Source organism: Pleurodeles waltl, chromosome 10 (assembly GCF_031143425.1).
Source record: "Pleurodeles waltl isolate 20211129_DDA chromosome 10, aPleWal1.hap1.20221129, whole genome shotgun sequence".
Classification (NCBI taxonomy): domain Eukaryota; kingdom Metazoa; phylum Chordata; class Amphibia; order Caudata; family Salamandridae; genus Pleurodeles; species Pleurodeles waltl.
In genome coordinates, this window is record NC_090449.1 from 329,291,852 (window position 1) to 329,318,080 (window position 26,229).

Consider the following 26,229-nt stretch of genomic DNA (forward strand, 5'->3'; position numbering starts at 1 on the left):
GACGACCATGGAAATGACTCTAGTCATATTGCAGAAGAGAGAACCATGTGCATTTTCTTGCCTTGCGATGTATTCGCCCACTCTCTGCCCTCAACCCTAGGAGCAGGGTCTGAGCAGTGGTGCTTCTGTGCCCTCGCTCGTTGGTGTCCGGGTCCAAATCCCCAACACACCCTTTTTAGCAGAAAACACACAAATTTTACTCAAAATACACAAAGCTTGAAGATTCCTCATTCCACTCAAAGCATTGTTGTGCAAAATATTTTTATCCTCAGGAGAAAAAAAGGATCACCATGCCATGGCTTCCTTCCTGCTTGCTTTCAGTGTGCTCTGCGTGATGCTTTCACAGGCTCTGGTTTCAGGCATTTAGGCATAAGATATTTGTCTCTACCCGCAGCTGTGACTTTTCAGTACATCTGAGTGTACGCTTGCTGGCTGACAACGCTGCACTTTTCACACTGACTCCTCGCTTTGCGAGCAACTGCTGATCAAGTATAGAGGCAATCGGGCAAACATATGAGGGGAATTTTGCTCCTTCGGTCAAGCCCTCATGCTTGTTTCTGTAGTGTAGTGGTTATCATGTTCGCCTAACAAGTGAAAGGTCCCTGGTTTGAGACCGGGCAGAAACAATGGGCAGTGTCTGCTTTTGTGTTTGCTCCCTAAAAGCTTAGTCTCACTCAGGGATGGCCTTTAAAAACTTGTGATCTGCATAAAACTTGTATTACTATTGCAGGCCGGTAATAAGTTATCTGCATCTTTGCGTAGTCGTGCATGTGCCTAGTTTCTTATTCTGTTTTTTTCTTTTTTTTTTCTTGGCCATGTTATATTGTGGGGCCTTTAAACCTGTCACCTTGATAGGAACATTGCAAGCGGCAGCATCGACAAGTGCAGACTGAGGAGTCAGACCTAAACACAGACTCAGCTGTCAGGATGGCCGAGTGGTCTAAGGCGGCAGCCTCAAGAGAGCTTGATCTTCAGTTAAGCTAAGCATCCTGGTTTGCTCATGTAGTTGTGGGTTCAAATCCCACTTCTGATAGGTCTATTTTCTGCCCTTAAATCTTCCTCTGCTTGCACAGCCAGCTCCCCACAACACTATATTTGCAAGCTGCTGTAGCATATGAAAAGAAATCCACCAACCCTCCGGCTGGGCCCTCAATCAGCATTCCATGTATTTCTGGAAGGGGCATCTCAGTCACGACTTCTGTTAGAGCTGCACCTTATCACTGTAACTACCATGCTGGTTTCTACTTAAGCAGTTGATTCCATCGTTTGAAGTGAGACTCTCCTGCCACTTTTGGGCAGAGAAGGCACTGCCCCTGCAACAACAACAGGCAGACAAGCTCAACCTGGGTTTCCTGGTTAGGTGGGCGGAGCAGAATGGCAATGGTCCCTCCTTGTGACTTGAAATTAACATGAAGAAGACAGAGAGGCAGCTGGAAGTAGGCAGTACCCATGCACCCCTGAACACTGTCTTGCGATTTTCACCCAATTCTGAAATGAGTCGGGAGGAAAGGAGGTGATTTTCCTATCGAAGGCCATTCTGGGAATTCAGCCACCCCGCGTCTCCCAGGTGAGTGTTTCAGGCCTGTGAGGCACTCATATAAATCTCGCCTGATCTCGCCTGATCGAGCACTGAGCGAGCAAGTGTGCTTGAATACAAGAGGCGTGCTCCTCTGGCTCAGGCGCAAGAGATGGCAGGTCCTTCAGTGCTTCTGGTCTGGAAGTCTACGGTGCAAGGGCCCAGGTCCTGCGGAGGCGTACAACTACCAGAAAGGGTCTGCTTTTCTCATCAGCGCCACAGTTCAGCTTGCTAGCAGAGGGCTTCTTGACTACCTCTTGCCTTGCTAGAGGCAAAAACAAAACCCTTGGCACAAAACATCAATTGCTATGGCACGCTTAGAAGGAGAGTCTCCAAGTGGCCCTGCTTTTTCTCAAAGACACTTCAGAAGATGTTTGAAAGGCTTTTGCAGCAGCAGGCTCGTTGGTCTAGGGGTATGATTCTCGCTTTGGGTGTGAGAGGTCCTGGGTTCAGAGCCCGTACCTTCATAGGTTCGATCTGTTTTTAAACAGGAGTATTTCTGCTTTCCACTCTTGTAAGATGCCATGGTGGAATGCATTGCATGCTTTCTACTGGTGTCGAGGCAGTTCGGCATGATGAAGGAGTGCGGGATTTCTTTCTAACTGCTTTTTTGTGTTGGAGCAGCACTTCTCGTTGGAACATGAAATGCACAGTGCTTCTCCAAAGTAATTGCAGGGCTGGTTTTGAAATCACCTCTTGGAATGAAAGTGATCCCAGTTCCTTTCTTCCAAAGGAAGAGATCCTGTCAGAAAGGCTCAGCTTTGAGCGTCATGAATATTGTCCCTTAGTCCTTGCATTCCAGTCCAAAGCATAGCCACATAAAGAAAGCAGGTGTGTCTGTTTCCAGTGTAGTGGTTCCAGTCCAATGCATAGCCACATGAAGCAAGTAAGCAAGCATGTCTGTTTCTGTAGTGTAGTGGTTATCACGTTCGCCTTACACACGAAAGGTCCCTGGTTCGAGGCCAGGCAGAAACAGCAAGTTGCTGTGCTTTATCACATTATTTGCATTTACCATCTCACCTGACAGGTAAATTGAAATTAAAGAGGCTGTGTCTATCCCTCACCATCGTGAGGTACTAAACTCCAAGGGCATCGGTCTCAACTCACCAAGAGAAGACGATACACCTTACGGCAGTCAGTTGCTCCCTTTTTGACCTTTCCATTGAAGCCTGGGCCTACTGTGGTCAAGCCAGCCAAGGAAGGAAGGTATGAGAGCGAAAATGGCTTTCCTACCTTCACCAAGAACATACACCTTGAGCAAAGAAAGGGCCAGACTTACAAGGCCCTATCGCCACCGGCACATCATCTTTAGTGACGTCCCGGTGGCACTATGTACTGTGCCGTATTTACAAGACGCCGTTCAACCACGTTTTGTGGCTTAACACCACCTTGTAAATACGGCCCCTTCACACGCAGCCCTTTCCCTGGAAGGGGCGTGCAATGGGTGTTGCTCTGGGTGGGCCACTGCAACACCATAGCATTTTGATGCTGCTCCAGTTTTACGAGTTTTTGTAAATCTGTGGCAGCGCCAAAATCCAAGCGCCAAACAATGGGTGTCGTTATAGTGGAGAAACGAGCAGAAATGTTTTCATTTCTCCTTATTTTTGCTCTTTCTATGTGTGCTGCACGAACATATCGCCACTGAAGATTTCTGTTGTGCAGGAAGGTGTGCCTTCCTGAACAAAAACAATTTCCCCCTCAACGCAGCCATCCTTGCACCATGGCGCAAGGATGGCTGCGTTGGCGCTCGGCAGCTAATTTAGAGCTGGCGCAGAGGGAAGCACAGGGGTGCGCTGTATTCTACTAAATACGGTGCTTCCCTGCATTTTGAAAATGACTGAGTGCGAGGCTGCCAAATTTGGCAGAGCGTCTCACTCAGTCATCCTCTTGTAATTATGTGCCAAAAGGTCTAAAGGATAGAGGCTTTTTATGTCATATTCGATGACGACCATGGAAATGACTCTAGTCATATTGCAGAAGAGAGAACCATGTGCATTTTCTTGCCTTGCGATGTATTCGCCCACTCTCTGCCCTCAACCCTAGGAGCAGGGTCTGAGCAGTGGTGCTTCTGTGCCCTCGCTCGTTGGTGTCCGGGTCCAAATCCCCAACACACCCTTTTTAGCAGAAAACACACAAATTTTACTCAAAATACACAAAGCTTGAAGATTCCTCATTCCACTCAAAGCATTGTTGTGAAAAATATTTTTAGCCTCAGGAGAAAAAAAGGATCACCATGCCTTGGCTTCCTTCCTGCTTGCTTTCAGTGTGCTCTGCGTGATGCTTTCACAGGCTCTGGTTTCAGGCATTTAGGCATCAGATATTTGTCTCTACCCGCAGCTGTGACTTTTCAGTACATCTGAGTGTACGCTTGCTGGCTTACAACGCTGCAATTTTCACACTTACTCCTCGCTTTGCGAGCAACTGCTGATCAAGTATAGAGGCAATCGGGCAAACATATGAGGGGAATTTTGCTCCTTCAGTCAAGCCCTCATGCTTGTTTCTGTAGTGTAGTGGTTATCATGTTCGCCTAACAAGTGAAAGGTCCCTTGTTTGAGACCGGGCAGAAACAATGGGCAGTGTCTGCTTTTGTGTTTGCTCCCTAAAAGCTTAGTCTCACTCAGGGATGGCCTTTAAAAACTTGTGACCTGCATAAAACTTGTATTACTATTGCAGGCCGGTAAAAAGTTATCTGCATCTTTGCGTAGTCGTGCATGTGCCTAGTTTCTTATTCTGTTTTTTTCTTTTTTTTTTCTTGGCCATGTTATATTGTGGGGCCTTTAAACCTGTCACCTTGATAGGAACATTGCAAGCGGCAGCATCGACAAGTGCAGACTGAGGAGTCAGACCTAAACACAGACTCAGCTGTCAGGATGGCCGAGTGGTCTAAGGCGGCAGCCGAAAGAGAGTTTGATCTTCAGTTAAGCTAAGCATCCTGGTTTGCTCAGGTAGTTGTGGGTTCAAATCCCACTTCTGATAGGTCTATTTTCTGCCCTTAAATCTTCCTCTGCTTGCACAGCCAGCTCCCCACAACACTATCTTTGCAAGCTGCTGTAGCATATGAAAAGAAATCCACCAACCCTCCGGCTGGGCCCTCAATCAGCATTCCATGTATTTCTGGAAGGGGCATCTCAGTCACGACTTCTGTTAGAGCTGCACCTTATCACTGTAACTACCATGCTGGTTTCTACTTAAGCAGTTGATTCCATCGTTTGAAGTGAGGCTCTCCTGCCACTTTTGGGCAGAGAAGGCACTGCCCCTGCAACAACAACAGGCAGACAAGCTCAACCTGGGTTTCCTGGTTAGGTGGGCGGAGCAGAATGGCAATGGTCCCTCCTTGTGACTTGAAATTAACATGAAGAAGACAGAGAGGCAGCTGGGAGTAGGCAGTACCCATGCACCCCTGAACACTGTCTTGCGATTTTCACCCAATTCTGAAATGAGTCGGGAGGAAAGGAGGTGATTTTCCTATCGAAGGCCATTCTGGGAATTCAGCCACCCCGCGTCTCCCAGGTGAGTGTTTCAGGCCTGTGAGGCACTCATATAAATCTCGCCTGATCGAGCACTGAGCGAGCAAGTGTGCTTGAATACAAGAGGCATGCTCCTCTGGCTCAAGCGCAAGAGATGGCAGGCCCTTCAGTGCTTCTGGTCTGGAAGTCTACGGTGCAAGGGCCCAGGTCCTGCGGAGGCGTACAACTACCAGAAAGGGTCTGCTTTTCTCATCAGCGCCACAGTTCAGCTTGCTAGCAGAGGGCTTCTTGACTACCTCTTGCCTTGCTAGAGGCAAAAAAAAAACCCTTGGCACAAAACATCAATTGCTATGGCACGCTTAGAAGGAGAGTCTCCAAGTGGCCCTGCTTTTTCTCAAAGACACTTCAGAAGATGTTTGAAAGGCTTTTGCAGCAGCAGGCTCGTTGGTCTAGGGGTATGATTCTCGCTTTGGGTGTGTGAGGTCCCGGGTTCAAATCCCAGACGAGCCCGTGCCTTCATAGGTTCGATCTGTTTTTAAACAGGAGTATTTCTGCTTTCCACTGTTGTAAGATGCCATGGTGGAATGCATTGCATGCTTTCTACTGGTGTCGAGGCAGTTCGGCATGATGAAGGAGTGCGGGATTTCTTTCTAACTGCTTTTTTGTGTTGGAGCAGCACTTCTCGTTGGAACATGAAATGCACAGTGCTTCTCCAAAGTAATTGCAGGGCTGGTTTTGAAATCACCTCTTGGAATGAAAGTGATCCCAGTTCCTTTCTTCCAAAGGAAGAGATCCTGTCAGAAAGGCTCAGCTTTGAGCGTCATGAATATTGTCCTTTAGTCCTTGCATTCCAGTCCAAAGCATAGCCACATAAAGAAAGCAGGTGTGTCTGTTTCCAGTGTAGTGGTTCCAGTCCAATGCATAGCCACATGAAGCAAATAAGCAAGCATGTCTGTTTCTGTAGTGTAGTGGTTATCACGTTCGCCTTACACACGAAAGGTCCCTGGTTCGAGGCCAGACAGAAACAGCAAGTTGCTGTGCTTTATCACATTATTTGCATTTACCACCTCACCTGACAGGTAAATTGAAATTAAAGAGGCTGTGTCTATCCCTCACCATCGTGAGGTACTACGCTCCAAGGGCATCGGTCTCAACTCACCAAGAGAAGACGATACACCTTACGGCAGTCAGTTGCTCCCTTTTTGACCTTTCCATTGAAGCCTGGGCCTACTGTGGTCAAGCCAGCCAAGGAAGGAAGGTATGAGAGCGAAAATGGCTTTCCTACCTTCACCAAGAACATACACCTTGAGCAAAGAAAGGGCCAGACTTACAAGGCCCTATCGCCACCGGCACATCATCTTTAGTGACGCCCCGGTGGCACTATGTACTGTGCCGTATTTACAAGACGCCGTTCAACCACGTTTTGTGGCTTAACACTACCTTGCAAATACGGCCCCTTCACACGCAGCCCTTTCCCTGGAAGGGGCGTGCAATGGGTGTTGCTCTGGGTGGGCCACTGCAACACCATAGCATTTTGATGCTGCTCCAGTTTTACGAGTTTTTGTAAATCTGTGGCAGCGCCAAAATCCAAGCGCCATACAATGGGTGTCGTTATCGTGGAGAAACGAGCAGAAATGTTTTCATTTCTCCTCATTTTTGCTCTTTCTATGTGTGCTGCACGAACATATCGCCACTGAAGATTTCTGTTGTGCAGGAAGGTGTGCCTTCCTGAACAAAAACAATTTCCCCCTCAACGCAGCCATCCTTGTACCATGGCGCAAGGATGGCTGCGTTGGCGCTCGGCAGCTAATTTAGAGCTGGCGCAGAGGGAAGCACAGGGGTGCGCTGTATTCTACTAAATACGGCGCTTCCCTGCATTTTGAAAATGACTGAGTGCGAGGCTGCCAAATTTGGCAGAGCGTCTCACTCAGTCATCCTCTTGTAATTATGTGCCAAAAGGTCTAAAGGATAGAGGCTTTTTATGTCATGTTCGATGACGACCATGGAAATGACTCTAGTCATATTGCAGAAGAGAGAACCATGTGCATTTTCTTGCCTTGCGATGTATTCGCCCACTCTCTGCCCTCAACCCTAGGAGCAGGGTCTGAGCATTGGTGCTTCTGTGCCCTCGCTCGTTGGTGTCCGGGTCCAAATCCCCAACACACCCTTTTTAGCAGAAAACACACAAATTTTACTCAAAATACACAAAGCTTGAAGATTCCTCATTCCACTCAAAGCATTGTTGTGCTAAATATTTTTAGCCTCAGGAGTAAAAAAGGATCACCATGCCTTGGCTTCCTTCCTGCTTGCTTTCAGTGTGCTCTGTGTGATGCTTTCACAGGCTCTGGTTTCAGGCATTTAGGCATCAGATATTTGTCTCTACCCGCAGCTGTAACTTTTCAGTACATCTGAGTGTACGCTTGCTGGCTGACAACGCCGCAATTTTCACACTTACTCCTCGCTTTGCGAGCAACTGCTGATCAAGTATAGAGGCAATCGGGCAAACATATGAGGGGAATTTTGCTCCTTCAGTCAAGCCCTCATGCTTGTTTCTGTAGTGTAGTGGTTATCACGTTCGCCTAAAACGCAAAAGGTCCCTGGTTTGAGACCGGGCAGAAACAATGGGCAGTGTCTGCTTTTGTGTTTGCTCCCTAAAAGCTTAGTCTCACTCAGGGATGGCCTTTAAAAACTTGTGACCTGTGTAAAACTTGTATTACTATTGCAGGCCGGTAAAAAGTTATCTGCATCTTTGCGTAGTCGTGCATGTGCCTGGTTTCTTATTCTGTTTTTTACTTTTTTTTTTCTTGGCCATGTTATATTGTGGGGCCTTTAAACCTGTCACCTTGATAGGAACATTGCAAGCGGCAGCATCGACAAGTGCAGACTGAGGAGTCAGACCTAAACACAGACTCAGCTGTCAGGATGGCCGAGTGGTCTAAGGCAGCAGCCTCAAGAGAGCTAGATCTTCAGTTAAGCTAAGCATCCTGGTTTGCTCATGTAGTTGTGGGTTCAAATCCCACTTCTGATAGGTCTATTTTCTGCCCTTAAATCTTCCTCTGCTTGCACAGCCAGCTCCCCACAACACTATCTTTGCAAGCTGCTGTAGCATATGAAAAGAAATCCACCAACCCTCCGGCTGGGCCCTCAATCAGCATTCCATGTATTTCTGGAAGGGGCATCTCAGTCACGCCTTCTGTTAGAGCTGCACCTTATCACTGTAACTACCATGCTGGTTTCTCCTTAAGCAGTTGATTCCATCGTTTGAAGTGAGGCTCTCCTGCCACTTTTGGGCAGAGAAGGCACTGCCCCTGCAACAACAACAGGCAGACAAGCTCAACCTGGGTTTCCAGGTTAGGTGGGCGGAGCAGAATGGCAATGGTCCCTCCTTGTGACTTGAAATTAACATGAAGAAGACAGAGAGGCAGCTGGGAGTAGGCAGTACCCATGCACCCCTGAACACTGTCTTGCGATTTTCACCCAATTCTGAAATGAGTCGGGAGGAAAGGAGGTGATTTTCCTATCGAAGGCCATTCTGGGAATTCAGCCACCCCGCGTCTCCCAGGTGAGTGTTTCAGGCCTGTGAGGCACTCATATAAATCTCGCCTGATCGAGCCTGATCAAGCACTGAGCGAGCAAGTGTGCTTGAATACAAGAGGCGTGCTCCTCTGGCTCAGGCGCAAGAGATGGCAGGCCCTTCAGTGCTTCTGGTCTGGAAGTCTACGGTGCAAGGGCCCAGGTCCTGCGGAGGCGTACAACTACCAGAAAGGGTCTGCTTTTCTCATCAGCGCCACAGTTCAGCTTGCTAGCAGAGGGCTTCTTGACTACCTCTTGCCTTGCTAGAGGCAAAAAAAAAACGCTTGGCACAAAACATCAATTGCTATGGCACGCTTAGAAGGAGAGTCTCCAAGTGGCCCTGCTTTTTCTCAAAGACACTTCAGAAGATGTTTGAAAGGCTTTTGCAGCAGCAGGCTCGTTGGTCTAGGGGTATGATTCTCGCTTTGGGTGTGAGAGGTCCCGGGTTCAAATCCCGGACGAGCCCGTGCCTTCATAGGTTCGATCTGTTTTTAAACAGGAGTATTTCTGCTTTCCACTCTTGTAAGATGCCATGGTGGAATGCATTGCATGCTTTCTACTGGTGTCGAGGCAGTTCGGCATGATGAAGGAGTGCGGGATTTCTTTCTAACTGCTTTTTTGTGTTGGAGCAGCACTTCTCGTTGGAACATGAAATGCACAGTGCTTCTCCAAAGTAATTGCAGGGCTGGTTTTGAAATCACCTCTTGGAATGAAAGTGATCCCAGTTCCTTTCTTCCAAAGGAAGAGATCCTGTCAGAAAGGCTCAGCTTTGAGCGTCATGAATATTGTCCCTTAGTCCTTGCATTCCAGTCCAAAGCATAGCCACATAAAGAAAGCAGGTGTGTCTGTTTCCAGTGTAGTGGTTCCAGTCCAATGCATAGCCACATGAAGCAATTAAGCAAGCATGTCTGTTTCTGTAGTGTAGTGGTTATCACTTTCGCCTTACACGCGAAAGGTCCCTGGTTCGAGGCCAGCCAGAAACAGCAAGTTGCTGTGCTTTATCACATTATTTGCATTTACCACCTCACCTGACAGGTAAATTGAAATTAAAGAGGCTGTGTCAATCCCTCACCATCGTGAGGTACTACGCTCCAAGGGCATTGGTCTCAACTCACCAAGAGAAGACTATACACCTTACGGCAGTCAGTTGCTCCCTTTTTGACCTTTCCATTGAAGCCTGGGCCTACTGTGGTCAAGCCAGCCAAGGAAGGAAGGTATGAGAGCGAAAATGGCTTTCCTACCTTCACCAAGAACATACACCTTGAGCAAAGAAAGGGCCAGACTTACAAGGCCCTATCGCCACCGGCACATCATCTTTAGTGACGCCCCGGTGGCACTATGTACTGTGCCGTATTTACAAGACGCCGTTCAACCACGTTTTGTGGCTTAACACCACCTTGCAAATACGGCCCCTTCACACGCAGCCCTTTCCCTGGAAGGGGCGTGCAATGGGTGTTGCTCTGGGTGGGCCACTGCAACACCATAGCATTTTGATGCTGCTCCAGTTTTACGAGTTTTTGTAAATCTGTGGCAGCGCCAAAATCCAAGCGCCATACAATGGGTGTCGTTATAGTGGAGAAACGAGCAGAAATGTTTTCATTTCTCCTCATTTTTGCTCTTTCTATGTGTGCTGCACGAACATATCGCCACTGAAGATTTCTGTTGTGCAGGAAGGTGTGCCTTCCTGAACAAAAACAATTTCCCCCTCAACGCAGCCATCCTTGTACCATGGCGCAAGGATGGCTGCGTTGGCGCTCGGCAGCTAATTTAGAGCTGGCGCAGAGGGAAGCACAGGGGTGCGCTGTATTCTACTAAATACGGCGCTTCCCTGCATTTTGAAAATGACTGAGTGCGAGGCTGCCAAATTTGGCAGAGCGTCTCACTCAGTCATCCTCTTGTAATTATGTGCCAAAAGGTCTAAAGGATAGAGGCTTTTTATGTCATGTTCGATGACGACCATGGAAATGACTCTAGTCATATTGCAGAAGAGAGAACCATGTGCATTTTCTTGCCTTGCGATGTATTCGCCCACTCTCTGCCCTCAACCCTAGGAGCAGGGTCTGAGCATTGGTGCTTCTGTGCCCTCGCTCGTTGGTGTCCGGGTCCAAATCCCCAACACACCCTTTTTAGCAGAAAACACACAAATTTTACTCAAAATACACAAAGCTTGAAGATTCCTCATTCCACTCAAAGCATTGTTGTGCTAAATATTTTTAGCCTCAGGAGTAAAAAAGGATCACCATGCCTTGGCTTCCTTCCTGCTTGCTTTCAGTGTGCTCTGTGTGATGCTTTCACAGGCTCTGGTTTCAGGCATTTAGGCATCAGATATTTGTCTCTACCCGCAGCTGTAACTTTTCAGTACATCTGAGTGTACGCTTGCTGGCTGACAACGCCGCAATTTTCACACTTACTCCTCGCTTTGCGAGCAACTGCTGATCAAGTATAGAGGCAATCGGGCAAACATATGAGGGGAATTTTGCTCCTTCAGTCAAGCCCTCATGCTTGTTTCTGTAGTGTAGTGGTTATCACGTTCGCCTAAAACGCAAAAGGTCCCTGGTTTGAGACCGGGCAGAAACAATGGGCAGTGTCTGCTTTTGTGTTTGCTCCCTAAAAGCTTAGTCTCACTCAGGGATGGCCTTTAAAAACTTGTGACCTGTGTAAAACTTGTATTACTATTGCAGGCCGGTAAAAAGTTATCTGCATCTTTGCGTAGTCGTGCATGTGCCTGGTTTCTTATTCTGTTTTTTACTTTTTTTTTTCTTGGCCATGTTATATTGTGGGGCCTTTAAACCTGTCACCTTGATAGGAACATTGCAAGCGGCAGCATCGACAAGTGCAGACTGAGGAGTCAGACCTAAACACAGACTCAGCTGTCAGGATGGCCGAGTGGTCTAAGGCAGCAGCCTCAAGAGAGCTAGATCTTCAGTTAAGCTAAGCATCCTGGTTTGCTCATGTAGTTGTGGGTTCAAATCCCACTTCTGATAGGTCTATTTTCTGCCCTTAAATCTTCCTCTGCTTGCACAGCCAGCTCCCCACAACACTATCTTTGCAAGCTGCTGTAGCATATGAAAAGAAATCCACCGACCCTCCGGCTGGGCCCTCAATCAGCATTCCATGTATTTCTGGAAGGGGCATCTCAGTCACGCCTTCTGTTAGAGCTGCACCTTATCACTGTAACTACCATGCTGGTTTCTCCTTAAGCAGTTGATTCCATCGTTTGAAGTGAGGCTCTCCTGCCACTTTTGGGCAGAGAAGGCACTGCCCCTGCAACAACAACAGGCAGACAAGCTCAACCTGGGTTTCCAGGTTAGGTGGGCGGAGCAGAATGGCAATGGTCCCTCCTTGTGACTTGAAATTAACATGAAGAAGACAGAGAGGCAGCTGGGAGTAGGCAGTACCCATGCACCCCTGAACACTGTCTTGCGATTTTCACCCAATTCTGAAATGAGTCGGGAGGAAAGGAGGTGATTTTCCTATCGAAGGCCATTCTGGGAATTCAGCCACCCCGCGTCTCCCAGGTGAGTGTTTCAGGCCTGTGAGGCACTCATATAAATCTCGCCTGATCGAGCCTGATCAAGCACTGAGCGAGCAAGTGTGCTTGAATACAAGAGGCGTGCTCCTCTGGCTCAGGCGCAAGAGATGGCAGGCCCTTCAGTGCTTCTGGTCTGGAAGTCTACGGTGCAAGGGCCCAGGTCCTGCGGAGGCGTACAACTACCAGAAAGGGTCTGCTTTTCTCATCAGCGCCACAGTTCAGCTTGCTAGCAGAGGGCTTCTTGACTACCTCTTGCCTTGCTAGAGGCAAAAAAAAAACGCTTGGCACAAAACATCAATTGCTATGGCACGCTTAGAAGGAGAGTCTCCAAGTGGCCCTGCTTTTTCTCAAAGACACTTCAGAAGATGTTTGAAAGGCTTTTGCAGCAGCAGGCTCGTTGGTCTAGGGGTATGATTCTCGCTTTGGGTGTGAGAGGTCCCGGGTTCAAATCCCGGACGAGCCCGTGCCTTCATAGGTTCGATCTGTTTTTAAACAGGAGTATTTCTGCTTTCCACTCTTGTAAGATGCCATGGTGGAATGCATTGCATGCTTTCTACTGGTGTCGAGGCAGTTCGGCATGATGAAGGAGTGCGGGATTTCTTTCTAACTGCTTTTTTGTGTTGGAGCAGCACTTCTCGTTGGAACATGAAATGCACAGTGCTTCTCCAAAGTAATTGCAGGGCTGGTTTTGAAATCACCTCTTGGAATGAAAGTGATCCCAGTTCCTTTCTTCCAAAGGAAGAGATCCTGTCAGAAAGGCTCAGCTTTGAGCGTCATGAATATTGTCCCTTAGTCCTTGCATTCCAGTCCAAAGCATAGCCACATAAAGAAAGCAGGTGTGTCTGTTTCCAGTGTAGTGGTTCCAGTCCAATGCATAGCCACATGAAGCAATTAAGCAAGCATGTCTGTTTCTGTAGTGTAGTGGTTATCACTTTCGCCTTACACGCGAAAGGTCCCTGGTTCGAGGCCAGCCAGAAACAGCAAGTTGCTGTGCTTTATCACATTATTTGCATTTACCACCTCACCTGACAGGTAAATTGAAATTAAAGAGGCTGTGTCAATCCCTCACCATCGTGAGGTACTACGCTCCAAGGGCATTGGTCTCAACTCACCAAGAGAAGACGATACACCTTACGGCAGTCAGTTGCTCCCTTTTTGACCTTTCCATTGAAGCCTGGGCCTACTGTGGTCAAGCCAGCCAAGGAAGGAAGGTATGAGAGCGAAAATGGCTTTCCTACCTTCACCAAGAACATACACCTTGAGCAAAGAAAGGGCCAGACTTACAAGGCCCTATCGCCACCGGCACATCATCTTTAGTGACGCCCCGGTGGCACTATGTACTGTGCCGTATTTACAAGACGCCGTTCAACCACGTTTTGTGGCTTAACACCACCTTGCAAATACGGCCCCTTCACACGCAGCCCTTTCCCTGGAAGGGGCGTGCAATGGGTGTTGCTCTGGGTGGGCCACTGCAACACCATAGCATTTTGATGCTGCTCCAGTTTTACGAGTTTTTGTAAATCTGTGGCAGCGCCAAAATCCAAGCGCCATACAATGGGTGTCGTTATAGTGGAGAAACGAGCAGAAATGTTTTCATTTCTCCTCATTTTTGCTCTTTCTATGTGTGCTGCACGAACATATCGCCACTGAAGATTTCTGTTGTGCAGGAAGGTGTGCCTTCCTGAACAAAAACAATTTCCCCCTCAACGCAGCCATCCTTGTACCATGGCGCAAGGATGGCTGCGTTGGCGCTCGGCAGCTAATTTAGAGCTGGCGCAGAGGGAAGCACAGGGGTGCGCTGTATTCTACTAAATACGGCGCTTCCCTGCATTTTGAAAATGACTGAGTGCGAGGCTGCCAAATTTGGCAGAGCGTCTCACTCAGTCATCCTCTTGTAATTATGGTCCAAAAGGTCTAAAGGATAGAGGCTTTTTATGTCATGTTCGATGACGACCATGGAAATGACTCTAGTCATATTGCAGAAGAGAGAACCATGTGCATTTTCTTGCCTTGCGATGTATTCGCCCACTCTCTGCCCTCAACCCTAGGAGCAGGGTCTGAGCAGTGGTGCTTCTGTGCCCTCGCTCGTTAGTGTCCGGGTCCAAATCCCCAACACACCCTTTTTAGTAGAAAACACAAAAATTTTACTCAAAATACACAAAGCTTGAAGATTCCTCATTCCACTCAAAGCATTGTTGTGCAAAATATTTTTAGCCTCAGGAGAAAAAAAGGATCACCATGCCTTGGCTTCCTTCCTGCTTGCTTTCAGTGTGCTCTGTGTGATGCTTTCACAGGCTCTGGTTTCAGGCATTTAGGCATCAGATATTTGTCTCTACCCGCAGCTGTGACTTTTCAGTACATCTGAGTGTACGCTTGCTGGCTGACAACGATGCAATTTTCACACTTACTCCTCGCCTTGCGAGCAACTACTGATCAAGTATAGAGGCAATCGGGCAAACATATGAGGGGAATTTTGTTCCTTCAGTCAAGCCCTCATGCTTGTTTCTGTAGTGTAGTGGTTATCATGTTCGCCTAACACGCAAAAGGTCCCCGGTTTGGGACTGGGCAGAAACAATGGGCAGTGTCTGCTTTTGTGTTTGCTCCCTAAAAGCTTAGTCTCACTCAGGGATGGCCTTTAAAAACTTGTGACCTGTGTAAAACTTGTATTACTATTGCAGGCCGGTAAAAAGGTATCCGCATCTTTGCGTAGTCGTGCATGTGCCTGGTTTCTTATTCTGTTTTTTTCTTTTTTTTTTCTTGGCCATGTTATATTGTGGGGCCTTTAAACCTGTCACCTTGATAGGAACATTGCAAGCGGCAGCATCGACAAGTGCAGACTGAGGAGTCAGACCTAAACACAGACTCAGCTGTCAGGATGGCCGAGTGGTCTAAGGCAGCAGCCTCAAGAGAGCTTGATCTTCAGTTAAGCTAAGCATCCTGGTTTGCTCATGTTGTTGTGGGTTCAAATCCCACTTCTGATAGGTCTATTTTCTGCCCTTAAATCTTCCTCTGCTTGCACAGCCAGCTCCCCACAACACTATCTTTGCAAGCTGCTGTAGCATATGAAAAGAAATCCACCAACCCTCCGGCTGTGCCCTCAATCAGCATTCCATGTATTTCTGGAAGGGGCTTCTCAGTCACGCATTCTGTTAGAGCTGCACCTTATCACTGTAACTACCATGCTGGTTTCTACTTAAGCAGTTGATTCCATCGTTTGAAGTGAGGCTCTCCTGCCACTTTTGGGCAGAGAAGGCACTGCCCCTGCAACAACAACTGGCAGACAAGCTCAACCTGGGTTTCCTGGTTAGGTGGGCGGAGCAGAATGACAATGGTCCCTCCTTGTGACTTGAAATTAACATGAAGAAGACAGAGAGGCAGCTGGGAGTAGGCAGTACCCATGCACCCCTGAACACTGTCTTGCGATTTTCACCCAATTCTGAAATGAGTCGGGAGGAAAGGAGGTGATTTTCCTATTGAAGGCCATTCTGGGAATTCAGCCACCCCGCGTCTCCCAGGTGAGTGTTTCAGGCCTGTGAGGCACTCATATAAATCTCGCCTGATCGAGCCTGATCAAGCACTGAGCGAGCAAGTGTGCTTGAATACAAGAGGCGTGCTCCTCTGGCTCAGGCGCAGGAGATGGCAGGCCCTTCAGTGCTTCTGGTCTGGAAGTCTACGGTGCAAGGGCCCAGGTCCTGCGGAGGCGTACAACTACCAGAAAGGGTCTGCTTTTCTCATCAGCGCCACAGTTCAGCTTGCTAGCAGAGGGCTTCTTGACTACCTCTTGCCTTGCTAGAGGCAAAAAAAAAACCCTTGGCACAAAACATCAATTGCTATGGCACGCTTAGAAGGAGAGTCTCCAAGTGGCCCTGCTTTTTCTCAAAGACACTTCAGAAGATGTTTGAAAGGCTTTTGCAGCAGCAGGCTCGTTGGTCTAGGGGTATGATTCTCGCTTTGGGTGTGAGAGGTCCCGGGTTCAAATCCCGGACGAGCCTGTGCCTTCATAGGTTCGATCTGTTTTTAAACAGGAGTATTTCTGCTTTCCACTCTTGTAAGATGCCATGGTGGAATGCATTGCATGCTTTCTACTGGTGTCGAGGCAGTTCGGCATGATGAAGGAGTGCGGGATTTCTTTCTAACTGCTTTTTTGTGTTGGAGCAGCACTTCTCGTTGGAACATGAAATGCACAGTGCTTCTCCAAAGTAATTGCAGGGCTGGTTTTGAAATCACCTCTTGGAATGAAAGTGATCCCAGTTCCTTTCTTCCAAAGGAAGAGATCCTGTCAGAAAGGCTCAGCTTTGAGCGTCATGAATATTGTCCCTTAGTCCTTGCATTCCAGTCCAAAGCATAGCCACATAAAGAAAGCAGGTGTGTCTGTTTCCAGTGTAGTGGTTCCAGTCCAATGCATAGCCACATGAAGCAATTAAGCAAGCATGTCTGTTTCTGTAGTGTAGTGGTTATCACGTTCGCCTTACACGCGAAAGGTCCCTGGTTCGAGGCCAGCAGGAAACAGCAAGTTGCTGTGCTTTATCACATTATTTGCATTTACCACCTCACCTGACAGGTAAATTGAAATTAAAGAGGCTGTGTCAATCCCTCACCATCGTGAGGTACTACGCTCCAAGGGCATTGGTCTCAACTCACCAAGAGAAGACGATACACCTTACGGCAGTCAGTTGCTCCCTTTTTGACCTTTCCATTGAAGCCTGGGCCTACTGTGGTCAAGCCAGCCAAGGAAGGAAGGTATGAGAGCGAAAATGGCTTTCCTACCTTCACCAAGAACATACACCTTGAGCAAAGAAAGGGCCAGACTTACAAGGCCCTATCGCCACCGGCACATCATCTTTAGTGACGCCCCGGTGGCACTATGTACTGTGCCGTATTTACAAGACGCCGTTCAACCACGTTTTGTGGCTTAACACCACCTTGCAAATACGGCCCCTTCACACGCAGCCCTTTCACTGGAAGGGGCGTGCAATGGGTGTTGCTCTGGGTGGGCCACTGCAACACCATAGCATTTTGATGCTGCTCCAGTTTTACGAGTTTTTGTAAATCTGTGGCAGCGCCAAAATCCAAGCGCCATACAATGGGTGTCGTTATAGTGGAGAAACGAGCAGAAATGTTTTCATTTCTCCTCATTTTTGCTCTTTCTATGTGTGCTGCACGAACATATCGCCACTGAAGATTTCTGTTGTGCAGGAAGGTGTGCCTTCCTGAACAAAAACAATTTCCCCCTCAACGCAGCCATCCTTGTACCATGGCGCAAGGATGGCTGCGTTGGCGCTCGGCAGCTAATTTAGAGCTGGCGCAGAGGGAAGCACAGGGGTGCGCTGTATTCTACTAAATACGGCGCTTCCCTGCATTTTGAAAATGACTGAGTGCGAGGCTGCCAAATTTGGCAGAGCGTCTCACTCAGTCATCCTCTTGTAATTATGGTCCAAAAGGTCTAAAGGATAGAGGCTTTTTATGTCATGTTCGATGACGACCATGGAAATGACTCTAGTCATATTGCAGAAGAGAGAACCATGTGCATTTTCTTGCCTTGCGATGTATTCGCCCACTCTCTGCCCTCAACCCTAGGAGCAGGGTCTGAGCAGTGGTGCTTCTGTGCCCTCGCTCGTTAGTGTCCGGGTCCAAATCCCCAACACACCCTTTTTAGCAGAAAACACAAAAATTTTACTCAAAATACACAAAGCTTGAAGATTCCCCATTCCACTCAAAGCATTGTTGTGCAAAATATTTTTAGCCTCAGGAGAAAAAAAGGATCACCATGCCTTGGCTTCCTTCCTGCTTGCTTTCAGTGTGCTCTGTGTGATGCTTTCACAGGCTCTGGTTTCAGGCATTTAGGCATCAGATATTTGTCTCTACCCGCAGCTGTGACTTTTCAGTACATCTGAGTGTACGCTTGCTGGCTGACAACGATGCAATTTTCACACTTACTCCTCGCCTTGCGAGCAACTACTGATCAAGTATAGAGGCAATCGGGCAAACATATGAGGGGAATTTTGTTCCTTCAGTCAAGCCCTCATGCTTGTTTCTGTAGTGTAGTGGTTATCACGTTCGCCTAACACGCAAAAGGTCCCCGGTTTGGGACCGGGCAGAAACAATGGGCAGTGTCTGCTTTTGTGTTTGCTCCCTAAAAGCTTAGTCTCACTCAGGGATGGCCTTTAAAAACTTGTGACCTGTGTAAAACTTGTATTACTATTGCAGGCCGGTAAAAAGGTATCCGCATCTTTGCGTGGTCGTGCATGTGCCTGGTTTCTTATTCTGTTTTTTACTTTTTTTTTTCTTGGCCATGTTATATTGTGGGGCCTTTAAACCTGTCACCTTGATAGGAACATTGCAAGCGGCAGCATCGACAAGTGCAGACTGAGGAGTCAGACCTAAACACAGACTCAGCTGTCAGGATGGCCGAGTGGTCTAAGGCAGCAGCCTCAAGAGAGCTTGATCTTCAGTTAAGCTAAGCATCCTGGTTTGCTCATGTAGTTGTGGGTTCAAATCCCACTTCTGATAGGTCTATTTTCTGCCCTTAAATCTTCCTCTGCTTGCACAGCCAGCTCCCCACAACACTATCTTTGCAAGCTGCTGTAGCATATGAAAAGAAATCCACCAACCCTCCGGCTGGGCCCTCAATCAGCATTCCATGTATTTCTGGAAGGGGCATCTCAGTCACGCATTCTGTTAGAGCTGCACCTTATCTCTGTAACTACCATGCTGGTTTCTACTTAAGCAGTTGATTCCATCGTTTGAAGTGAGGCTCTCCTGCCACTTTTGGGCAGAGAAGGCACTGCCCCTGCAACAACAACAGGCAGACAAGCTCAACCTGGGTTTCCAGGTTAGGTGGGCGGAGCAGAATGGCAATGGTCCCTCCTTGTGACTTGAAATTAACATGAAGAAGACAGAGAGGCAGCTGGGAGTAGGCAGTACCCATGCACCCCTGAACACTGTCTTGCGATTTTCACCCAATTCTGAAATGAGTCGGGAGGAAAGGAGGTGATTTTCCTATCGAAGGCCATTCTGGGAATTCAGCCACCCCGCGTCTCCCAGGTGAGTGTTTCAGGCCTGTGAGGCACTCATATAAATCTCGCCTGATCGAGCCTGATCAAGCACTGAGCGAGCAAGTGTGCTTGAATACAAGAGGCGTGCTCCTCTGGCTCAGGCGCAAGAGATGGCAGGCCCTTCAGTGCTTCTGGTCTGGAAGTCTACGGTGCAAGGGCCCAGGTCCTGCGGAGGCGTACAACTACCAGAAAGGGTCTGCTTTTCTCATCAGCGCCACAGTTCAGCTTGCTAGCAGAGGGCTTCTTGACTACCTCTTGCCTTGCTAGAGGCAAAAAAAAAACGCTTGGCACAAAACATCAATTGCTATGGCACGCTTAGAAGGAGAGTCTCCAAGTGGCCCTGCTTTTTCTCAAAGACACTTCAGAAGATGTTTGAAAGGCTTTTGCAGCAGCAGGCTCGTTGGTCTAGGGGTATGATTCTCGCTTTGGGTGTGAGAGGTCCCGGGTTCAAATCCCGGACGAGCCCGTGCCTTCATAGGTTCGATCTGTTTTTAAACAGGAGTATTTCTGCTTTCCACTCTTGTAAGATGCCATGGTGGAATGCATTGCATGCTTTCTACTGGTGTCGAGGCAGTTCGGCATGATGAAGGAGTGCGGGATTTCTTTCTAACTGCTTTTTTGTGTTGGAGCAGCACTTCTCGTTGGAACATGAAATGCACAGTGCTTCTCCAAAGTAATTGCAGGGCTGGTTTTGAAATCACCTCTTGGAATGAAAGTGATCCCAGTTCCTTTCTTCCAAAGGAAGAGATCCTGTCAGAAAGGCTCAGCTTTGAGCGTCATGAATATTGTCCCTTAGTCCTTGCATTCCAGTCCAAAGCATAGCCACATAAAGAAAGCAGGTGTGTCTGTTTCCAGTGTAGTGGTTCCAGTCCAATGCATAGCCACATGAAGCAATTAAGCAAGCATGTCTGTTTCTGTAGTGTAGTGGTTATCACTTTCGCCTTACACGCGAAAGGTCCCTGGTTCGAGGCCAGCCAGAAACAGCAAGTTGCTGTGCTTTATCACATTATTTGCATTTACCACCTCACCTGACAGGTAAATTGAAATTAAAGAGGCTGTGTCAATCCCTCACCATCGTGAGGTACTACGCTCCAAGGGCATTGGTCTCAACTCACCAAGAGAAGACGATACACCTTACGGCAGTCAGTTGCTCCCTTTTTGACCTTTCCATTGAAGCCTGGGCCTACTGTGGTCAAGCCAGCCAAGGAAGGAAGGTATGAGAGCGAAAATGGCTTTCCTACCTTCACCAAGAACATACACCTTGAGCAAAGAAAGGGCCAGACTTACAAGGCCCTATCGCCACCGGCACATCATCTTTAGTGACGCCCCGGTGGCACTATGTACTGTGCCGTATTTACAAGACGCCGTTCAACCACGTTTTGTGGCTTAACACCACCTTGCAAATACGGCCCCTTCACACGCAGCCCTTTCCCTGGAAGGGGCGTGCAATGGGTGTTGCTCTGGGTGGGCCACTGCAACACCATAGCATTTTGATGCTGCTCCAGTTTTACGAGTTTTTGTAAATCTGTGGCAGCGCCAAAATCCAAGCGCCATACAATGGGTGTCGTTATAGTGGAGAAACGAGCAGAAATGTTTTCATTTCTCCTCATTTTTGCTCTTTCTATGTGTGCTGCACGAACATATCGCCACTGAAGATTTCTGTTGTGCAGGAAGGTGTGCCTTCCTGAACAAAAACAATTTCCCCCTCAACGCAGCCATCCTTGTACCATGGCGCAAGGATGGCTGCGTTGGCGCTCGGCAGCTAATTTAGAGCTGGCGCAGAGGGAAGCACAGGGGTGCGCTGTATTCTACTAAATACGGCGCTTCCCTGCATTTTGAAAATGACTGAGTGCGAGGCTGCCAAATTTGGCAGAGCGTCTCACTCAGTCATCCTCTTGTAATTATGGTCCAAAAGGTCTAAAGGATAGAGGCTTTTTATGTCATGTTCGATGACGACCATGGAAATGACTCTAGTCATATTGCAGAAGAGAGAACCATGTGCATTTTCTTGCCTTGCGATGTATTCGCCCACTCTCTGCCCTCAACCCTAGGAGCAGGGTCTGAGCAGTGGTGCTTCTGTGCCCTCGCTCGTTAGTGTCCGGGTCCAAATCCCCAACACACCCTTTTTAGTAGAAAACACAAAAATTTTACTCAAAATACACAAAGCTTGAAGATTCCTCATTCCACTCAAAGCATTGTTGTGCAAAATATTTTTAGCCTCAGGAGAAAAAAAGGATCACCATGCCTTGGCTTCCTTCCTGCTTGCTTTCAGTGTGCTCTGTGTGATGCTTTCACAGGCTCTGGTTTCAGGCATTTAGGCATCAGATATTTGTCTCTACCCGCAGCTGTGACTTTTCAGTACATCTGAGTGTACGCTTGCTGGCTGACAACGATGCAATTTTCACACTTACTCCTCGCCTTGCGAGCAACTACTGATCAAGTATAGAGGCAATCGGGCAAACATATGAGGGGAATTTTGTTCCTTCAGTCAAGCCCTCATGCTTGTTTCTGTAGTGTAGTGGTTATCATGTTCGCCTAACACGCAAAAGGTCCCCGGTTTGGGACTGGGCAGAAACAATGGGCAGTGTCTGCTTTTGTGTTTGCTCCCTAAAAGCTTAGTCTCACTCAGGGATGGCCTTTAAAAACTTGTGACCTGTGTAAAACTTGTATTACTATTGCAGGCCGGTAAAAAGGTATCCGCATCTTTGCGTAGTCGTGCATGTGCCTGGTTTCTTATTCTGTTTTTTACTTTTTTTTTTCTTGGCCATGTTATATTGTGGGGCCTTTAAACCTGTCACCTTGATAGGAACATTGCAAGCGGCAGCATCGACAAGTGCAGACTGAGGAGTCAGACCTAAACACAGACTCAGCTGTCAGGATGGCCGAGTGGTCTAAGGCAGCAGCCTCAAGAGAGCTTTATCTTCAGTTAAGCTAAGCATCCTGGTTTGCTCATGTTGTTGTGGGTTCAAATCCCACTTCTGATAGGTCTATTTTCTGCCCTTAAATCTTCCTCTGCTTGCACAGCCAGCTCCCCACAACACTATCTTTGCAAGCTGCTGTAGCATATGAAAAGAAATCCACCAACCCTCCGGCTGTGCCCTCAATCAGCATTCCATGTATTTCTGGAAGGGGCTTCTCAGTCACGCATTCTGTTAGAGCTGCACCTTATCACTGTAACTACCATGCTGGTTTCTACTTAAGCAGTTGATTCCATCGTTTGAAGTGAGGCTCTCCTGCCACTTTTGGGCAGAGAAGGCACTGCCCCTGCAACAACAACTGGCAGACAAGCTCAACCTGGGTTTCCTGGTTAGGTGGGCGGAGCAGAATGGCAATGGTCCCTCCTTGTGACTTGAAATTAACATGAAGAAGACAGAGAGGCAGCTGGGAGTAGGCAGTACCCATGCACCCCTGAACACTGTCTTGCGATTTTCACCCAATTCTGAAATGAGTCGGGAGGAAAGGAGGTGATTTTCCTATCGAAGGCCATTCTGGGAATTCAGCCACCCCGCGTCTCCCAGGTGAGTGTTTCAGGCCTGTGAGGCACTCATATAAATCTCGCCTGATCGAGCCTGATCAAGCACTGAGCGAGCAAGTGTGCTTGAATACAAGAGGCGTGCTCCTCTGGCTCAGGCGCAGGAGATGGCAGGCCCTTCAGTGCTTCTGGTCTGGAAGTCTACGGTGCAAGGGCCCAGGTCCTGCGGAGGCGTACAACTACCAGAAAGGGTCTGCTTTTCTCATCAGCGCCACAGTTCAGCTTGCTAGCAGAGGGCTTCTTGACTACCTCTTGCCTTGCTAGAGGCAAAAAAAAAACCCTTGGCACAAAACATCAATTGCTATGGCACGCTTAGAAGGAGAGTCTCCAAGTGGCCCTGCTTTTTCTCAAAGACACTTCAGAAGATGTTTGAAAGGCTTTTGCAGCAGCAGGCTAGTTGGTCTAGGGGTATGATTCTCGCTTTGGGTGTGAGAGGTCCCGGGTTCAAATCCCGGACGAGCCTGTGCCTTCATAGGTTCGATCTGTTTTTAAACAGGAGTATTTCTGCTTTCCACTCTTGTAAGATGCCATGGTGGAATGCATTGCATGCTTTCTACTGGTGTCGAGGCAGTTCGGCATGATGAAGGAGTGCGGGATTTCTTTCTAACTGCTTTTTTGTGTTGGAGCAGCACTTCTCGTTGGAACATGAAATGCACAGTGCTTCTCCAAAGTAATTGCAGGGCTGGTTTTGAAATCACCTCTTGGAATGAAAGTGATCCCAGTTCCTTTCTTCCAAAGGAAGAGATCCTGTCAGAAAGGCTCAGCTTTGAGCGTCATGAATATTGTCCCTTAGTCCTTGCATTCCAGTCCAAAGCATAGCCACATAAAGAAAGCAGGTGTGTCTGTTTCCAGTGTAGTGGTTCCAGTCCAATGCATAGCCACATGAAGCAATTAAGCAAGCATGTCTGTTTCTGTAGTGTAGTGGTTATCACGTTCGCCTTACACGCGAAAGGTCCCTGGTTCGAGGCCAGCAGGAAACAGCAAGTTGCTGTGCTTTATCACATTATTTGCATTTACCACCTCACCTGACAGGTAAATTGAAATTAAAGAGGCTGTGTCAATCCCTCACCATCGTGAGGTACTACGCTCCAAGGGCATTGGTCTCAACTCACCAAGAGAAGACGATACACCTTACGGCAGTCAGTTGCTCCCTTTTTGACCTTTCCATTGAAGCCTGGGCCTACTGTGGTCAAGCCAGCCAAGGAAGGAAGGTATGAGAGCGAAAATGGCTTTCCTACCTTCACCAAGAACATACACCTTGAGCAAAGAAAGGGCCAGACTTACAAGGCCCTATCGCCACCGGCACATCATCTTTAGTGACGCCCCGGTGGCACTATGTACTGTGCCGTATTTACAAGACGCCGTTCAACCACGTTTTGTGGCTTAACACCACCTTGCAAATACGGCCCCTTCACACGCAGCCCTTTCCCTGGAAGGGGCGTGCAATGGGTGTTGCTCTGGGTGGGCCACTGCAACACCATAGCATTTTGATGCTGCTCCAGTTTTACGAGTTTTTGTAAATCTGTGGCAGCGCCAAAATCCAAGCGCCATACAATGGGTGTCGTTATAGTGGAGAAACGAGCAGAAATGTTTTCATTTCTCCTCATTTTTGCTCTTTCTATGTGTGCTGCACGAACATATCGCCACTGAAGATTTCTGTTGTGCAGGAAGGTGTGCCTTCCTGAACAAAAACAATTTCCCCCTCAACGCAGCCATCCTTGTACCATGGCGCAAGGATGGCTGCGTTGGCGCTCGGCAGCTAATTTAGAGCTGGCGCAGAGGGAAGCACAGGGGTGCGCTGTATTCTACTAAATACGGCGCTTCCCTGCATTTTGAAAATGACTGAGTGCGAGGCTGCCAAATTTGGCAGAGCGTCTCACTCAGTCATCCTCTTGTAATTATGGTCCAAAAGGTCTAAAGGATAGAGGCTTTTTATGTCATGTTCGATGACGACCATGGAAATGACTCTAGTCATATTGCAGAAGAGAGAACCATGTGCATTTTCTTGCCTTGCGATGTATTCGCCCACTCTCTGCCCTCAACCCTAGGAGCAGGGTCTGAGCAGTGGTGCTTCTGTGCCCTCGCTCGTTAGTGTCCGGGTCCAAATCCCCAACACACCCTTTTTAGCAGAAAACACAAAAATTTTACTCAAAATACACAAAGCTTGAAGATTCCTCATTCCACTCAAAGCATTGTTGTGCAAAATATTTTTTGCCTCAGGAGAAAAAAAGGATCACCATGCCTTGGCTTCCTTCCTGCTTGCTTTCAGTGTGCTCTGTGTGATGCTTTCACAGGCTCTGGTTTCAGGCATTTAGGCATCAGATATTTGTCTCTACCCGCAGCTGTGACTTTTCAGTACATCTGAGTGTACGCTTGCTGGCTGACAACGATGCAATTTTCACACTTACTCCTCGCCTTGCGAGCAACTACTGATCAAGTATAGAGGCAATCGGGCAAACATATGAGGGGAATTTTGTTCCTTCAGTCAAGCCCTCATGCTTGTTTCTGTAGTGTAGTGGTTATCACGTTCGCCTAACACGCGAAAGGTCCCCGGTTTGGGACCGGGCAGAAACAATGGGCAGTGTCTGCTTTTGTGTTTGCTCCCTAAAAGCTTAGTCTCACTCAGGGATGGCCTTTAAAAACTTGTGACCTGTGTAAAACTTGTATTACTATTGCAGGCCGGTAAAAAGGTATCCGCATCTTTGCGTAGTCGTGCATGTGCCTGGTTTCTTATTCTGTTTTTTACTTTTTTTTTTCTTGGCCATGTTATATTGTGGGGCCTTTAAACCTGTCACCTTGATAGGAACATTGCAAGCGGCAGCATCGACAAGTGCAGACTGAGGAGTCAGACCTAAACACAGACTCAGCTGTCAGGATGGCCGAGTGGTCTAAGGCAGCAGCCTCAAGAGAGCTTGATCTTCAGTTAAGCTAAGCATCCTGGTTTGCTCATGTAGTTGTGGGTTCAAATCCCACTTCTGATAGGTCTATTTTCTGCCCTTAAATCTTCCTCTGCTTGCACAGCCAGCTCCCCACAACACTATCTTTGCAAGCTGCTGTAGCATATGAAAAGAAATCCACCAACCCTCCGGCTGGGCCCTCAATCAGCATTCCATGTATTTCTGGAAGGGGCATCTCAGTCACGCATTCTGTTAGAGCTGCACCTTATCTCTGTAACTACCATGCTGGTTTCTACTTAAGCAGTTGATTCCATCGTTTGAAGTGAGGCTCTCCTGCCACTTTTGGGCAGAGAAGGCACTGCCCCTGCAACAACAACAGGCAGACAAGCTCAACCTGGGTTTCCAGGTTAGGTGGGCGGAGCAGAATGGCAATGGTCCCTCCTTGTGACTTGAAATTAACATGAAGAAGACAGAGAGGCAGCTGGGAGTAGGCAGTACCCATGCACCCCTGAACACTGTCTTGCGATTTTCACCCAATTCTGAAATGAGTCGGGAGGAAAGGAGGTGATTTTCCTATCGAAGGCCATTCTGGGAATT

The 26,229-nt window shown here is 48.0% G+C and overlaps 11 non-coding genes across 11 annotated transcripts; all 11 read left to right on the plus strand.

Moving 5' to 3' along the window:
- The first annotated feature begins 2,478 nt into the window (after positions 1-2,478).
- Positions 2,479-2,551, plus strand: TRNAV-UAC (transfer RNA valine (anticodon UAC)). The gene has a single exon. It is a non-coding gene; the product is annotated as a tRNA-Val (tRNA).
- Positions 2,552-7,591: 5,040 nt separating this feature from the next.
- Positions 7,592-7,664, plus strand: TRNAF-AAA (transfer RNA phenylalanine (anticodon AAA)). The gene has a single exon. It is a non-coding gene; the product is annotated as a tRNA-Phe (tRNA).
- Positions 7,665-9,010: 1,346 nt separating this feature from the next.
- Positions 9,011-9,082, plus strand: TRNAP-UGG (transfer RNA proline (anticodon UGG)). Its single transcript has one exon. It is a non-coding gene; the product is annotated as a tRNA-Pro (tRNA).
- Positions 9,083-9,526: 444 nt separating this feature from the next.
- Positions 9,527-9,599, plus strand: TRNAV-UAC (transfer RNA valine (anticodon UAC)). Its single transcript has one exon. It is a non-coding gene; the product is annotated as a tRNA-Val (tRNA).
- A 1,521-nt stretch (positions 9,600-11,120) lies between these two features.
- On the plus strand, positions 11,121-11,193 carry TRNAF-AAA (transfer RNA phenylalanine (anticodon AAA)). The gene has a single exon. It is a non-coding gene; the product is annotated as a tRNA-Phe (tRNA).
- Positions 11,194-12,539: 1,346 nt separating this feature from the next.
- Positions 12,540-12,611, plus strand: TRNAP-UGG (transfer RNA proline (anticodon UGG)). Its single transcript has one exon. It is a non-coding gene; the product is annotated as a tRNA-Pro (tRNA).
- Positions 12,612-13,055: 444 nt separating this feature from the next.
- Positions 13,056-13,128, plus strand: TRNAV-UAC (transfer RNA valine (anticodon UAC)). Its single transcript has one exon. It is a non-coding gene; the product is annotated as a tRNA-Val (tRNA).
- A 2,940-nt stretch (positions 13,129-16,068) lies between these two features.
- Positions 16,069-16,140, plus strand: TRNAP-UGG (transfer RNA proline (anticodon UGG)). The gene has a single exon. It is a non-coding gene; the product is annotated as a tRNA-Pro (tRNA).
- Positions 16,141-19,597: 3,457 nt separating this feature from the next.
- On the plus strand, positions 19,598-19,669 carry TRNAP-UGG (transfer RNA proline (anticodon UGG)). Its single transcript has one exon. It is a non-coding gene; the product is annotated as a tRNA-Pro (tRNA).
- Positions 19,670-20,113: 444 nt separating this feature from the next.
- On the plus strand, positions 20,114-20,186 carry TRNAV-UAC (transfer RNA valine (anticodon UAC)). Its single transcript has one exon. It is a non-coding gene; the product is annotated as a tRNA-Val (tRNA).
- Positions 20,187-23,126: 2,940 nt separating this feature from the next.
- Positions 23,127-23,198, plus strand: TRNAP-UGG (transfer RNA proline (anticodon UGG)). The gene has a single exon. It is a non-coding gene; the product is annotated as a tRNA-Pro (tRNA).
- Positions 23,199-26,229: the final 3,031 nt, after the last annotated feature.